At 48.1% G+C, this 15,992-nt stretch overlaps 1 protein-coding gene across 42 annotated transcripts in view; it reads right to left on the bottom strand.

The window, feature by feature from the left end:
* The window catches only part of TLN2 (talin 2), a 479,276-nt gene extending 470,116 nt beyond the window's left edge, over nucleotides 1-9,160 (bottom strand). For 8 of the 42 annotated variants that reach the window (XM_070054324.2, XM_089310508.1, XM_089310514.1 and 5 more), the window contains exon 1: nucleotides 8,962-9,103. The gene's annotated coding sequence lies outside the window, so the exon portion shown is untranslated. Of the gene's footprint in view, nucleotides 1-7,411; nucleotides 7,545-7,678; nucleotides 7,862-8,145; nucleotides 8,441-8,961 lie in introns of those variants that run through there. The other 34 variants (XM_089310515.1, XM_070054319.2, XM_089310513.1 and 31 more) reach the window with 14 other exon arrangements.
* Between the last annotated feature and the right edge of the window lie 6,832 nt (nucleotides 9,161-15,992).

Below are 15,992 nucleotides of genomic sequence, written 5' to 3'. Positions count from 1 at the left end.
GCAGCTGGGACTCAAATTGGCACCCATACGGGATGCTGGTATCACAGGCGACAGCTTTACCCGCTACGCCACAGCACTGGCGCCTACAGGGTGCTTCTAATGGGGCTGACCCGGTAGAGGAGACACTGACTGTGCAGAAGGGAAGCAGACATCTGCACGAGTGAAAGCCAAGTCATGACAGGATCCAATGCCCCGGTGGTTACAGGTGCTAGTACATTAGTAGATTGGGTATGAGACGATAACAAAGCTAGTTTCTAATTGTCTTTTCGCCGTGAAACATGCCAGGTCATCAGCTGAGAGTGATGAGAGGCCAGAAGCATCTGGATGTGGCAGCGTCAAAAGTCCCCTGGAGGTTTGTGGTCGTAAATCAAAAGCAGGATGATGCAGACGGCTGTGGGTTTTCTCCAGACAGGCTCATTGGCCCAGACTGGGGCAGGGTGTGCAGAGGTTGGTTTAATCAAAGAAGGAGTTTTCACAGGAAAGTAAGAAGGGAGAAAGGACCAGGGAGGTGAGAGTGTATCCAAGAACCTGAGTTGAGTAGAGAAAACGAGGACAAGGGAAGGGTGATGGATGTTGATAAAGGACAGGTCACCAGGCCAGAGAGCCTTGAAGCAGGAAGGCCAGGTGGAACTGGACACTAGAGGGAATAAGATGGAAGAGGAAACTTGAGGGTCGGGCTTGTCAAGATTTGGATGGAAGGTCAGGCAGCGGTGTAGTGGTTAAAATGCCACCAGGGGTGCTCACAGACCGTACTGGAGTGCCTGGTTTTGAATCCCAGCTCCAGTTCCAATGCCAGCTTCCTGCTAATGCACACCCTATGAGGCAGTAGGTGACAGCTCAAACTCTTGGGTCCCTGTACGGGATCCCTGGGTTGAGTTCTAGTCTCCCGGCTTCAGTTTAATGTATCCCTGGGCTCCTTCAGGCATTAGTGGAATGAACCAGGGGATGGAAGATCTATCTCTATTTTTCTCTGACTCTCTATTTTTCAAATAAAAATTTCTTAAAGATTTAGGAGGAGGTGCATTTACTGGTAATGAGGTCTACAAACATAGTTTTCAAATGATGGGACCTAAGTTTAGTGGGCAGGTCATGACCAGCATTTTTTTTTATGAAATAATAAACAGTATGAGAATACATTATACCTAGGATAGATGCTGCTGTGTGAATTTCTGCTTCAGTTGTGTGTGTGCCCAGGTCCCATCCCAAAATAGCTATGGTCCCAGTGTGCAGTCAGATCACAGAAGCCTACAGCAGACACCCACACTGCAAGGTGCCACTCAAGTGTCCCCTCCTTTGTGGAAATTCCCCTTCCAGTTCCCTTGTCTCCTGCACCCCACTGTCACCACCAATTTTGCTTTGCTTAACACTTACAAGTGAAATCACTAGAGAGGAATAAAAGGCTGTAAGACCGTGTGGCTAAGAACAGAGCAAGTGTTCATCTGTTAAAGAATTTTAGTATTAGGGGGTCAGGGAGGAGGGAAGTCCTTTGGGGAACCCTCTTCTCTCAAGGACATCCGGGCAAGTGAGGATCCCGGAGGACCGCCAAGCACTCAAGCGTCCCTGATAAGCATCGTTCGAAACATAACCCCTTCGGTGGCACTGCGGTAAGTCTATGTTGAAATGAATGGCTATTGCACTTAAACTTCCTCCAGAAAATGCACCCACGTTCAGATTACAGCACGATTATGTCACATTTATCATTTGGTCTCCATTTTATTCTTAACAGCCCTCACTGGTAGCCAATTTTTTATTAAAAGAAATAATGACACCAAATCTTGAATATGGATATATCAAGGGGAAAAAGTAAACAGGAATGAGAGTCATGACAGCCTTCTCTTTCCCATGAAAATCCATTAGAGAACATTTAAAACAATATGAAGGAACCCTTTCACTGCTGAGTACAGACATGTATCCATCTACTGAACAGCACCACAGGCACCCCTGTTGTGGTGCAGCAGGTTAAGGAACCACACCACTTGTGATGCCAAATCAGAGCACTTGGTTTGTGTCCTGCCTACTCCTCTTCTTTTTCAAGATTTATTTATTTATTTGAAATGCAGAGAGAGAGAGAGAGTCTTCTATGCACTGGTTCACTCCCCAAATGGCCACAACGCCCACAGATGGGTCAGGCTGCAGCCAGGAGCTTCTTCGGGGTCCCCCATGTGGGTGCAGAGACCCAAGGACTTGGGCCATCTTCCACTGTTTCCCCCGCTGCATTAGCAGGGAGCTGGATCACAAGCCAGGACTCAAATCAGCACCCATATGGAATGCTGGCACTGCAGGCAGAGGTTCAACCTTCTACACCACAGCACTGGCCCCTGGCTACTCCACTGCTAATCCAGCTCCTGCTAATGCACCTGGGAAAGCAGCAGAAGATGGTCCAAATGTTTGAGCCCCTGCCTCCGATGTGACAGCAAGACAGAGTTCCTGGATCCTGGTTTTGACCTGGCCCAGCGCTGGCCATTGCAGCCATTTGGGGAGTGAACCAGTAGATGAAAGATCTCTTTCTCTCTGTGTCTCTCCCCCTGTGTCACTCTGCCTACAAATAAATAAAACAAATTTTAAAGAGAAACAAAAAAAAAAAAACCATAGATAATTATTTTTTAAAGATTTATTTATTTATTTGAAAGGCAGAGTTACAGAGAGGTAGAGGCAGAAAGAGAGGTCTTCCATTCACTGGTTCACGCCCCAGATGGCTCCAACGGCAGGAGCTATACAGATCCGAAGCCAGGAGCCAGGGGCTTCCTCTGGGTCAGCCATGTGGGTGCAGCATCCCAAGGTCTCTGGCCATCTTCTACTGTTTTCCCAGGCCATAGCAGAGAGCTGGATAGGAAATGGAGCAGCTGGGACTCGAACCAGCACCTATATCGGATGCCGGCACAGCAGTTGGTGGCTTTACACACTACGTCACAGCACCAGCCCCTAGATAATTATTTTTGCCATCTTACTGAAACTGATAAAATTGAGTTAAATATGCCCTAATTAAGGTTCTTAACTTTCATCCATAGGAGGACGAAGAATGACTGGGAAGAGCACAAGATCTGCTAAACATGAGGCTGGCACTGTGGTGAAGCCAGTAAGGCCACCACCTGTGGCATCGGCATTCCATGTGGATGCCGATTTGAGTCCCAGCTGCTCCACTTCTGATCCAGCTCCCTGCTAATGCTCCCGGGAAAGCAACGGAAGACGGCCCAAGTCCTTGAGTCCCTGCACTCATGTGGGGGACCCTGAAGAAGTTCCTGACTCCTGGCTTCAGCCTGACCCACCCTTGTCGTTGCGGCCATTTGGGGAGTGAACCAGTGGATGGAAGTCCTGTCTCTCTCTCTCTCTCTGATTCTGCCTTTTAAATAAATAAATACATCTTAAAAAAAAAAAAAAAAGTTCTGCATAACAGAGGTAGCTCAAGTGTCCACAGTATGGCCCCGGATCACCTAGAAGCTCATCAAAAATGCAAATTATCAAACCTGGCCCCACCCAAGGCCTACCAACAGAAGCTGAAACGGGGCCCAACACCTGGCTGTGAACAATTCCTCCAGGTGATCCTGACACACTTGAGTTTGGCAGCCACTGACCCAGTCTCAAAAACGCTTTTCAAATTGTGCAGCCTGGGGCTTCCAGGATTGAGATTCTATCTCTCACCAGGATTCACAGGGTCCTCTGTCGCAACTTTTAAAATGCTCATGGAGGTGCCACTGCTGTGCAACATTTGATTTCAGCTGTAACTGCCAAGAACTCACCAATCCTATCAAGATTTCAAAACTCACGGTAAGAGGCGGGGTTGAAAACGGTCCAGGGCATGCAGAGAGATGCGGGTTCAATGCCAGCACAGCACCCGACAGCACCTCTGGAAACACTAAGGTTAAGGAGATCCTGCTATTATCTAGGAAGACCCTTGTTTGGCTGAAAGTTCTCCTCTTCAAGTGCCACCCCTGGTCCGCCTGGGAATGAGTGGGAGAAAGTCAAGACCATGCCGAGTGCTCAACTGGGGCTTTCCCGAGTGTTTCTGTTCACTCCTCTTCTGGGGGCAGAGGTAAACAGCTTTTCCTGAAGCTACAGTTATACAGCTAAATGTTGGGAAATCTCATGATTTTAGAAGGCAATTAACTCAAATTTCCAGAGATAAGAGACTTCTGTAGGCGGCAGCAGAGGAAGTAAGTGGTATTTCCAAGCCTTTGTTTCCAAAATAATGCTGGTGAGTTTCCTATTTATTAACCAAATAATTTCAAAAGTTATAATCATATAGAAAAGCTTGCATGTTTGAACAAGACAGCCAAATGAGATACAGGTACAGAAAGTTAACTTCCTCCCCACCCCGACTGCCAATTTGAAGCAATATAAAGTTTTCCATGTCCTTCTACATCTTTCTCAGGTCACACACATACTTCGGCTTCTTACTTAAAACTAGAAATAGGATCACACTACATACAATATTTTACAGCTAACCTTTTATTTTTCACACCACTTTTACTCAGCATGTCATGACATCCCTCACAAAATAATCTCCAGTACACAGGGACCCTAATTTTATCCATCCTACTAATGGACATTCATGTTACTGCTAGTTCCTTCCTGTAATAAACCTGCAACAGGCAGCCTCACACACACAGCCTTACAGGCCAAGGTTTGCATTTCTGTAGGACAGCGCTCCCCATGCAGACTGCTGGGACAGAAGGCACGCATGCTCTCCCTAAAGGCGGCAGCACTTCACACTGTCCCCAACACAGTCTGAATGGTACCAACCATTTCCAAAGACGGGCCACTGGGCACATCAGTACGACCTCCTTGTTTTTAGATCTGTATCTCTGCGGCCACTAAGGAGGCTGGGAACCTGTGCATGTTTAGCCATCACTGGCATCTCTCCTTTGGGGAACTGCCTGTCCACATCCCTTCCGCATCCTTCTACTGTCCTGCACTTCGCGTTCCACTTAATCACACACACATCCCTCGTCGGCAATCTATTAGACACACAAAGTACAAAAGATGATCACTGGGTAGGAACACAACATGTGGGGTGTGGGCAGGAGATGTCCCCTTGGCATAAAGCACACAGCAGCCTAGAGAATTCTGTTGAAGTTATAGCTAGGAGAGTCAAAGGGAAATACAAATGTTCTTACTTGTTCAACATTTTCAGAACAGTACCAGGTTGGCTGAAATGAAATTGTTGGTTAAGAGAAAAACAAAACCATGGTCTTGGCACTGACTCTAAAAATCCACTGTGAAAACAGTCAGCCAATAAACCCAGTCCTAATTCACAGCTCTGGGTAACACATAAACAAAGCTCTCATGACCAAGGCATTTTGCACCCAGGCTTGTCCACCAACTGTCATTCAAATGGCACCTGCCACAAAGCCAAAGGTTTTTTTGACTATGGTCAAAGCCAAGAGGGGCCTACCTTGGGCATATTTTTTGTTTGTTTGTTTTTCTTTTTTGTCTCCACCCCTCTCTAACACTTTTCTGCCTTTAAAAATCTGGCTTACTGGGGAGTGGGTGTGGGCCCTTCAGGGGAATTTGACAGAGCTCAGATTCCTGAACTTGTTTAACTTTAGGCAAAACATCTGGTTATACCCACCATTTATCCCTATTATTTGTAACAGTTCTCTTTGGCTTATGTTTTAACTAGTCTCCTTATTAAATATAAAAGTAATGGGATTAAAAAGTTCTGGGGAAAGTACTATAATTAAAAAGGCACCAGTTGGGTATGTTAAGCAGTAATACAGGCAGGGCTGACTATGTTTTCCTTCTTGTCTTTAAAGTTTTTTGTATCCAATAAAAATAACTTTGAATCATTTAACTCTTTTTAGGACTTCCTGTATTAGCCAGACACCACCCAAAATCTCCAAGAAAACATGATGACTCAAACCTTCTGGAGCTATAATGTCACAACTGTCCCAAGAGCTTGGGTTCACCACAAACACACACATACACCACAACACACACACCAGGCAGCCTGGTAAACCAACAGGCAAAGTTCCAAAATGCACAGGCAGTTTCTAACTTCTTGAAGTTACAAAACTGTAATAGAGGGAAAAAAGCAGCAACTTTGATCAAGCCACGAAGTTGAAGTTATGATAATAAGAGTTGGGCAAGAGGCAACAAAGCATAATTTATTACGCTTTGTCCAGAGAGGCATAAAAAACAGATAGATATCAAGGTCATAAATAAATAAACTCTTGTAAATGAAGACCAAAGGGTTTTGCCATAAAGCTCCTCTTTTGTAAGTGTTTTCTTAAGTTATAGAATGTTCAACATACTCACAAAAATTTAACTGGCACCTATGTAGGTACAAAGCAATATGCTAAAGTGAATAAGCACATCATTGCATGTGCAGGTTTTGAGGGGTTGTTCATCCCCTGTAACAATCCTTAACTGACCTTGGGATCAGTGGAGGAGTGCAGAGTAATCAGTATCATTAAGAGATTTTGAAAAAAAAGAAACTAGACTAGCAATAACACATACCCCCTCTTCCTATACTTTCACTGCAGGTAAAGATACACTAAAGAAGTATCTGAAAAATCCTAAAGTAGACTCAGTATGAATTCAAAACACGCAGAGGAAGGGAGATTATACCCGTCCAGGATATCCCAGTAACAGGGCCAAGTTAAGAGAAAAGTTCGCTTTCCCTTTAAGACAGCATCAACTTCAAAAAAAATGTAAGACCTCTTTTAGGATCTTCTAGATAACCTGCACGACTACATAGGTGGAGGGAAACCAGTGGCTTCCTAGAGTCTGTCATGTCTCTGTGGTTCCAGGATCCATCTGTACCAAACCCATACCGGCTGGCTGCCACTGCTGTGGTTCTCTCCCAAGGCAGCGACGCCAATTTTGGCTCTGAGTGCTTCCCACTATGATGGAGCTGGACGGAGCAGTTGGAGTCTCCCTCCAGTCCAGCGCGGGTCACACCCGACTCCCCGCCTCGGCGCGTTTGCAAGCAGGGGCGGTAAAGGCTCCCAGGTGGACACAGCGACCCCCGCCGCCGCCGCCGCGGGAGGCGCTTCCAGCTCAGGCTACTTCTCCGCCCCGTCTGCCGCCCTCCTTTGAGGGGCCTGGGGTCCCCTTCCGGCCTTTCCAGTGCCGAAGGCCCCGTGCTGTGACAGGACTTCACGAAGACGCCCAGGAGAAAGGCAGGCAGGTCCCTGCGCTCGGCAAACATGCGCTCCCCGGCCCCTTCACAAAGCAACACTGTCCGTGTCCCCACCGTCCCAGCCCCGAGGCGGGGCAGCCAGGGGGCCACCTGGCGAGTGCCGCGCCCCAGCGCGCCCAGGGACCAACGGAAGCAAAGTTAAGTGGTGTTTAGCGCACTCGAGGGCGTGTAATTCAGAGCATTTGGGGGCCGTCGTCCCGCCGCCCCGCGTTCAGTCGCGCCTGTGGGCGACCACGTCAACCCTTCCCTCCCCTCTCACATGTTAGTAACCTGAGGTGACTTCTCACCACCGAGACGCAGGAATTCGGCCCCAACTCCCTCTCCCCAAGCCATCCCGGCTCCTCGCCGGCAGCAGGAATGCAACTTTCCCCACGTGTCACCTGCAGCCCCAACTTCTGGGAACGCCCCCCTCTCGTCGCCGGCTACGGCGGGCAGCCCGGCGGGAGCCAAGCACGCAGCCGCGGGCAACCGCCGCCGCCACCACCACAGCCGAGGCCGCTGGAGGTTCTGGCTGGTCGGCACCGGCCAGGGCCTCACCCGGATCCGCGCACCGGGGCGCCTCTTCTCCGGCAGGCAGTGGGCTCCCGCGCCCCGCCGAACAGTCAGGAGAGCCCCGGCGCCGTGTGGACGCGCTGCCCCCGGCATGGAGACGCCGCTAGGCGCAGGGCTCGGGCGCAGCGCCGGGACGCCCGCTGCGGCCGGGCAGAGGGGCGTGTTCCCAGCCCCGGGCGTGCTCCTGCTCCGGCCTCAGGACCCGGCTGGGCGGCCAGCCGCCCGCGCTGTCCCTGACCCTCCGCCGCCCGCCGCCCCCCAGCCCCGCAGGGCCCGCCTGGCGCCGCGCCGCAGCCCGCGCGCCCTTGCGGGGACGGCCGCCGTGCGCGCTCCGCGCCTGCCGGCCGCGCAAACTTTCCCAGCGACGATCGCTCCTGCCTCCCCGGTGGGGCGCCGCGCGGTCCCCGGGGCCCACAAACTGCACGCCCCCTCTCTCCTCAGCCAAGACCCACCGAAAACATGGCGCCCTCGAACGTCGCTCCTCGGTCCCCTCAGGGATCCCGAAATGCCAGGCTCCCAGGTCCCCGCGGCTCCCGGTGGGCGCGAAGCCTCGGCTCGCGGGGACGGTGCGAGGCCAGCCGCGCAGGATCCAGGTCCCGCCCTCGCCCTCGGCCCGGCACTGCCCGGGCGCCCAGCGGTCAGCAGTTGGCTGCCGCCGAGGTGCCAAGCGAAGGGAGTCGTGCAAGCCGCGGGTTCGAGAGTCCCGCACCGAGCGGCAGCTCCGCGCCGGCAGGCGGTCTCTGCCCCGAGCCCCGGCGGGAGACTTGTTTGCAAAGTGGCGCTGGAGTCTGGGCGGCCAGTGCTGGAATGAAGCCGCTCCGCCCGCGACCACCCCTCCCGGCGCGGGGGCCGGGCCGGGGTCGCGGGGACACTCCATGCAGGCGGGGCCGCTTTCAGAGCCCGGTTACCGGAAACCCCGCGGGAGCCCCCGGCCCGGACCCGGCTGCCTACGGCCAGGGCGCCGGCGGCGAGGCTGTTTGCAAGCCGCTGCGCCCGGGTCGTGCGCCGTGAAACATACATGTGCAGTAGACAGGTGCATTCATTTCATTTTATTTTTATTTTCCTGCAAAAAGCCCTCCTAGGACATGAAATCTGGGTGCTTGGAGGGTTTTTTTCTGCATTGGCATCACTCACGAGATGCAAAGGGGAGGCAAAAAAAACCCACCCACATTTTCCTTCTGGAGAGGGGAGGGAAAAGACACGAGAAATTCATGCAACGTGCATGCAGCTGGAGGAAGGGGAGAGCCCGAGTGAGCCGTGCGCCTTACCGGGGGATGCATTTACTGTCTCACTGCAGAGCGCCTGCCCCGAGTGCAGCCGGCGTCCCCCAGCGCGCCCGGCGACCGCTCCGCTCCCGCAGCCGCCTCAGCCACTGCCGCCGCCGCTGGCTCCCGGCGCGGAACAAGAGCCGAGGGCGAGCGCGAGCGCACGGCCCGCGAGCGCCGGGAGGGCAGGAAGCGCGTCATCACTCGGGGACGGCGCGGCCCCGCGCGGCTCCCGGCCGGCCTCGGCGGCGCACGGCACCCGGGCCCGGCCAGCAGGCGGGCTGGGGTCGACCCAGGGTCCGGGGCCCGCGTTGCGGAGCTGGGAGGGTTCCCGAGGGAAGACGACCTGGCGGGAGCGGGACGGGGGAGGTGACTGTTGCGCCCTGGGACTCGGGCTTTGCCGTGTAAAGGTGATGGGATGGTGGACTCGGCGTCTCTTGGGATGGGATCCCCGGGGTCCGCACGGTGCCAGGTCCTGGAGGTTCTACGAGGTGTGGGTGGGACGCGAGCAACGTGGCGGGCGGTCAGCGACGCGAGTGGAGGCATCCCCAGCCTGCCTGCCTGCCACTTCGCGAGGCGGGACGACGAAACCTTGCTAGCCCGAGGTCACGGAGGGATTTGGAGAACGACCATAAGGCTGAGCAGGAGGAGGGACGAGCTCTGTTAAATTCCCAAGAACATAAAAATTGACTGCATACTGTGCCCTTGAATAAAGTCGGCTGTATGCCCCCTGCGTTTACACAGTCATGGGGAAATACTGTAGGATGACATGGAACAATGTGAAGGTCATTAAGGAGGCAAGGAGGCGAATCAAACTCTATGCAACATAGGATCCCATTTTTTTATAAAGATTTATTTATTTATTTGAAAATCAGAGTTACACCGAGAGAGGAGAGGCAGAGAGAGAAAGAGGTCTTCCATCCGATGGTTCGCTCCCCAGATGGCTGCAATGGCCGGAGCTGCGCCGATCAGAAGCCAGGAGCTTCTTCCAGGTCTCCCACGTGGGTGCAGGGGCCCAAGGGCTTGGGCCATCCTCCACTGCTATCCCAGGCCATAGAGAGCTGGATCGGAAGAGGAGCAGCTGGGACTAGAACCGGCGCCCATATGGGATGCCGACGCTTAAGGCCAGGGCGTTAACCCACTGCGCTACAGCGCCGGCCCCAGGATCCCATTTTTTTTTAAAACCACGGTGTATGGAGAGACAGAAGCACCAAGAAACAGCTGGATCTCTTGTGATTGGTGGAGTTGTTTTTTTTTTTTTTTCCACTTAGTTCTTACTGATTTTTCTGGAAGGAAACACTTTTCTAATTTCAAAAAAGAACACTTTGGCGAAAAGAGTTGGCTGTTTTTTCCATCCCAATGCAAAATGACCAGGATAGAGCTGTCGTCTCAAGAAACAGGTGGTACATCTCTTCAGTTAGTCAGATGAGTGTACTGCATTTTACAGTGCTTCTCAGAGCATATGACTGCTGTCACCATAAACCACAGGGCGAATTGATTCTGTAAACTGCAGCTATCTTGAAAAACTCCACTGGAAGTTAGACAAGACTGAATATTCTGTAAGAACAATCGCACATCTTTATTCAGACTGATGAACCTGATTGTATTATGACCCCTTCGAGATCTTTATAACCTGAGAGTACAACTGGGTTGTTGATTCTCTAAACTTTGTAAGTCAAAAAGCACAGTCAGATAAGCAGTTTGGGCGGTCTGAGAAAGGCTTGGAGCTGCAGAACACACTTTGTAATTGCACAGGTAAAATGTTCCTGTTCACATCTGGTTAAACACTCACCAATCTAACACAATAACTAGTGGTGACAGCAGGTCACCTCAGGGGGTGCTTAAAAAAATAGATGTTTATTGATTTCTGCAAAAGCCTGGTAGTAAGCTCATTTAATTAATGCCACCCAGGTTATCCCTTGGTTTCCTGAAAACCACATGTTTGTAACCCAAACACTGGGTTTCCTTACAAAGCTCTTCAAGAGGGAGGGGAAACATCCATTGCCACTGAATTCACTTTCCCTTCCATTTCTATTACTCACAGGGCCCTGTGGCTTCCCAGGAAGCTTCTCAGAATCTGCTTGTTTTTTTCTGCATTCTGTGTTTCAAGTTTTTCCACTGCTTAATCTATCTTCCTGAGGATGTCTTCATGCTTTCCCTATGCCCACCAGTGAGAAACCGTTCAATATTAGAAGGTAGGCTTTGTGAGAACAAGGACATCGTCTGCATTCTCTGTGCCTAAAAGAGCCTGACACCCAGTGGATGCTTGATAAATACTTGTTTCATGGAAACAGCGTATTTGCCTAGTTTGTGAAATATTTGAAAAATTATCCCTTCGGGGCTGGCGCTGTGGCGGGTTAAAGCCCTGGCCTGAAGTGCTGGCAACCCATATGAGCGCCTGTTCTAGTCCTGGCTGCTCCACTTCCGATCCAGCTCTCTGTTATGGCCTGGGAAAGCAATGGAAGATGTCCCAAGTCCTTGGGCCCCTGCACCCACGTGGGAGAACCGGAAGAAGCTCCTGGCTCCTGGCTTTGGATCAGTGCAGCTCTGGCCATTGCGGCCGTCTTGGGAGTGAACCAGCAGATGGAAGACCTCTTTATCTCTACCTCTCTCTGTAACTCTGTCTTTCAAATAATAAATCTTTAAAAAAAAGAAAATTATCTCTTCTATTAGACTGTCAAACTACCCCTGGGATGCTATTGTCTGGTAGAGTTGGAGCCTTGGTTTAGTTCAATTAACTGTTCTTTTCAGAGTAACTAAACTCTGAGGAACTCAAAGAGGTGAGGTGCAAGTGTCTGACTTGTGTGCCACGACTCCAGGTAGCACTCTTTTGTGGCTCTCTGATGAATTAAACCCCTTTCCCCAGCAGAAGAATATCAGTCCTAGAGTTCTCGCAGTTGTCTTGGCTTGGGCCACTTCATGTTACTGCGCTGCAACTTCTCAAACCACTCATTCCTTCAAAGCCACTCACTGGTTCTTTAGAAAACACAGAGGACCATTTTATTGCCTAACCATGTATTTTTCAATAACTTCTCTCATAGAAGACAAATTGATTTATCAGTATCCTATAGTAACATCTGAATTTGAAACTGCCCACACTGGAGCTGAAAAGATTGTTATTTCTAAATTTAGAGAAGCTACTAGTAGCCCCTCACTATAGTGATCCCTGTTTGTGGTACTTCAACAAACAACCTAACTTCTTTGAAGATTACATTTGGGGCTTGTGTCTCCATCCACCAAAGGAAAACATGTTGCTTGTTTATCTTAACAGCATCTAGGACCCTAGAGAAAGCTCACTTCTTCTTTTTATTTTTTTTAAAGATTTATTTATTTATTTGAAAGTTAGAGTTACACAGAGAGAGGAGAGGCAGAGAGAGAGAGAGGTCTTCCATTCGTTGGTTCACTCCGCAATTGGCCGCAACAGCTGGAGCTGCGCCCATCTGAAGCTAGGAGCCAGGAGCCTCCTCCAGGTTTCCCACGTGGGTGCAGGGGCCCAAGGACTTGGGCCATCTTCCACTGCCTTCCCAGGCCATAGCAGAGAGCTGGAACGGAAGAGGAGCAGCGAGGACTAGAATCAGCGCCCATATGGGATGCTGGCACTTCGGGCCAGGGCTTTAACACACTGCGCCACAGCGCCGGCCCCGAAAGCTCACTTCTTCTATGCAATTTCCCAAGCCTTTATGGTGTCCCACGACCTGCCAAGCAGATCGTGAGTAACAAGGAAATGTATATCTTTTGTTTGAATAAAGAGTGGACGTTTGGAGAAGAATATCAAAAAGACAGCTCCCAAGACACTTGTAATAAATACGTATGGAACAAAACTGTTTTTTCTGCAAGTTAGATCTATCATTACCAAAGTAAACATTGTTTGGTGGCCCAAAGTGGAATGTTAAAATTACTCTCGCAAGGCAACATTGTGAGCCTTCGCCCCCAAACATCCTGCCTGCACGTGTGCGGATCTGGGGTCACCTTTCCTCAGCTTTCATACCTGAGCAAGTCCAACTATGTCCAAACTGAAGAGCAAGAAGAAGTGCCACCAGAATGTAAATCAGTGCAGCCACTGTGGAAAACAGCATGGAGATTTCTTACAAGAAACTAGAAATAGACTCTTGCCATGTGTCCCAGCAATCCCATTACTGGGTACATACCCAAAAGGCAACGTATCAAAGAGATACCTGCACCACCATTTTTATAGCAGCACTGTTGACAGTAGCCAAAATATGGAACAATCAAGGTGCCCATCATCAGATGAATGCATAAAGAAAATGTGGTGCATATATGTGTGTGTGTGTGTATACACATATATATATGTATATATACACACACACATATATATACACACAATGGAATATCATTCAGCTATAAAAATAATGAAATTCTATTATTTGCATCAAAATGGTTGCAACAGAAGGACATCATGTTGAATGAAATGATCCATATGCAGAAACAAATACCGCATATTCTCCCTTATACATGGGAACTACTTTTAAAAAAAGGGGAAAAAAAAAAGGAAATGCCTGTATCAGTTTTGCTGCCAATAAAGTGTTTTGTCAAACTTTACTTTGAATCTTTGCTGGGCAAATTGTTAGGTATTACGTACTATGATGGTTTTGATGATCTGTGGCTATCTTGAAGTTTACTGTATATTGGCAAAGTCGACATCTCTTCATTTGATTATTGTTTACGGCCCTTGTCCATGTTCTTGCTGAACTGTGGTCTTTCTTGTATTTTGTGTGTTGGATTCTTTATTTAGTGGAGCACCAAGCCCTTGACTATAATGTAAAATGAAAATATATTATCTCAAAAAAATTTAAAAACAATAATACCAAATATTTGGCTTTGTCTCTGTATTTTAATGCCTATTGAAACATCTTGCTGCAATACGCCAGCAGCTGCTGGTTTTCCCCTTTGAAAATGTTTGCATCCTCTCTGGGAGCAAGGTGAGGCGGGAACCACATTTTCTAAAAATTGCTGATTACTCAGACCCAGAGATGGAAACCAGATACTCGGGCTTCTGTTCTCCTTTGACATCTGTCTCCATCTCTTTTCTAAGTTCCAGGAGAGAATGCTACCTAATAATTATAGGAGGGAATATTATCTGAGTTGCAGTATGGCATACAGTTCATGAGTTCTTTTTATTGTATTTGAAAGGCAGATATTTGACATTTTTCAAGAATTAACATATTTTAACCTTTTTTTGCTGTTCTAAGCCTTATCTTATTCCTAATTATTTAGGATGGAGTGATGAGAACTTTCCATTCTTTCCCTGTAGTTCCATATTTCAAATAAAGTAAATATTTTTTTAAAAACAAGGAAATGTATTTTTAAAGAGAGCATTGTTCAGATTCAGAAGACAATTGTTATATTTGTACCTGTTACAGGATATATTTGAGATTCATTTTTTCCTATAGTATAGAAAATACATATAGAAGCTTCTTTAAATGTCTCTGAAACACTGTACTGGAAGAATACCAGTAATTATTTAGCCAGACTGGATTTAAGTCTAAATCAAATGGTTTGTATACAGTGAGTAGTGAGAGGCAATATTTTCTTTCTTGGTGCTGCTCCCTGATTTGAGAAGACATGTTTGCGGTTATCATACTGTGGTTTGAAAGCTTTGAGTTGTTTTTAGTGCAGATCATCAAAACTCTTATTAAATGTGAGACATATAAGTCTCTGGACATTTGGGATTTAAACAAGTTTTCCTAAAAAGTTCTATAATACCAAGATATAGTAAGGAGATGTATACCGACAAAAACAACTTCTTTGGGGTGTGAATCCAGACAGTTGCCCCTACAGACTAAAATATGCTGAATAAAACTGGTCTCTTGGGCTTCAGAGATTTTTTGATTGATTTATAGGTGCCAGAAAAATATCAAAACATTGTGACAGTGATCAGAACAACTTTAATTTTAAAATAACACATGTATCGTTATATAAATACAAATAGCATTCTGAGTAGACCTAGATGGAATTAATTTGTTCTCAGTAAAGTATAATTTGATTATGTCTGAATCACTGATTGTTTTTCATTATGTCATTTAAAGTGATCAACTGAAATACAGGATATGTAAGCAGAAATTACTTAAGATATTTTTAAGGTAACTCCAAGAAGGTAAATGGTGACTTCATGTTTGCATCAAAGACAAAATATGATCAGCACAATAGTTTTCTGCCTTTTTTTTTTTTTTTTTTTTTTTACTTAAGCCAACTTAACCAGTGGGTGCCAGGACACATTGTGAGCAAAACACTTTCCCTCCCAGCCCTGGCTGTCCCAGACAGAAGCCAGCTGAGCAAGATAGAACTGCTGTCTTCCTGGGGGGCCCACATTCCCTTTCTAGAATTAGAGAAGCCACAGCAGATATTCAAATTGATTCTGATGATAAGGGGTCTTTCATCTTATCACTTCTCTCTGAGTCACAAGTTTTGAGGGTTTAGAAAACATCAAGAGAGACACATTTCCCTCCTGAGACCTGTCCTAGGCACAGAGGGATGGTGAGGCCCAGAGCAGTGCCAGCAGCAGGTGTTAGAACTGTGAGATCGTGAGATTGGCTACGTTGTAGGAGCTGTTCTGGCTCCTGTGTTGTTTGTTTCTCCATTTTGAACGAACCTTTGCTTCCTGCCAGATCCATCCCCTCCAGCTCTATTAGTCTGGGAAGTTTTGATTTTCTTCAGGCAGACTTTTGGCATTTTCACATTTGTCTATATTTATTTTCACAAGCCCAGAATTTCCAGCGTTATACAGAACCACCTTTGTGAAGACTGTAAATTGGCACACTACAGAGCAGTGTAAAAGACAAGTTGCAAGGCAGCCAAGGAGGGGAGAAAGAAGGAAATATTCCTCCAGATTATTTTTTAAAGATTTATTTATTTATTTATTTGAAAGGTAGAGTTACAGGGATATAGAGGCAGAGAGAGAGAGAGAGAGAGAGAGAGTCTTCCATCCGCTGTTTACTCCCCAATTGGCTGCAACAGCTGGATCTGGGCCTATCCAGAGCTAGGAGACAAGAGCTTCTTCTGGGTCTCCCACATGG

The sequence above is a fragment of the Oryctolagus cuniculus genome, chromosome 12, assembly GCF_051225735.1.
Source record: "Oryctolagus cuniculus isolate XC-2025 breed Fujian yellow rabbit chromosome 12, ASM5122573v1, whole genome shotgun sequence".
Classification (NCBI taxonomy): Eukaryota; Metazoa; Chordata; class Mammalia; order Lagomorpha; family Leporidae; genus Oryctolagus; species Oryctolagus cuniculus.
The sequence above is the reverse complement of the archived record's forward strand: the minus strand, read 5'-3'. Positions and strand labels throughout refer to the sequence as shown.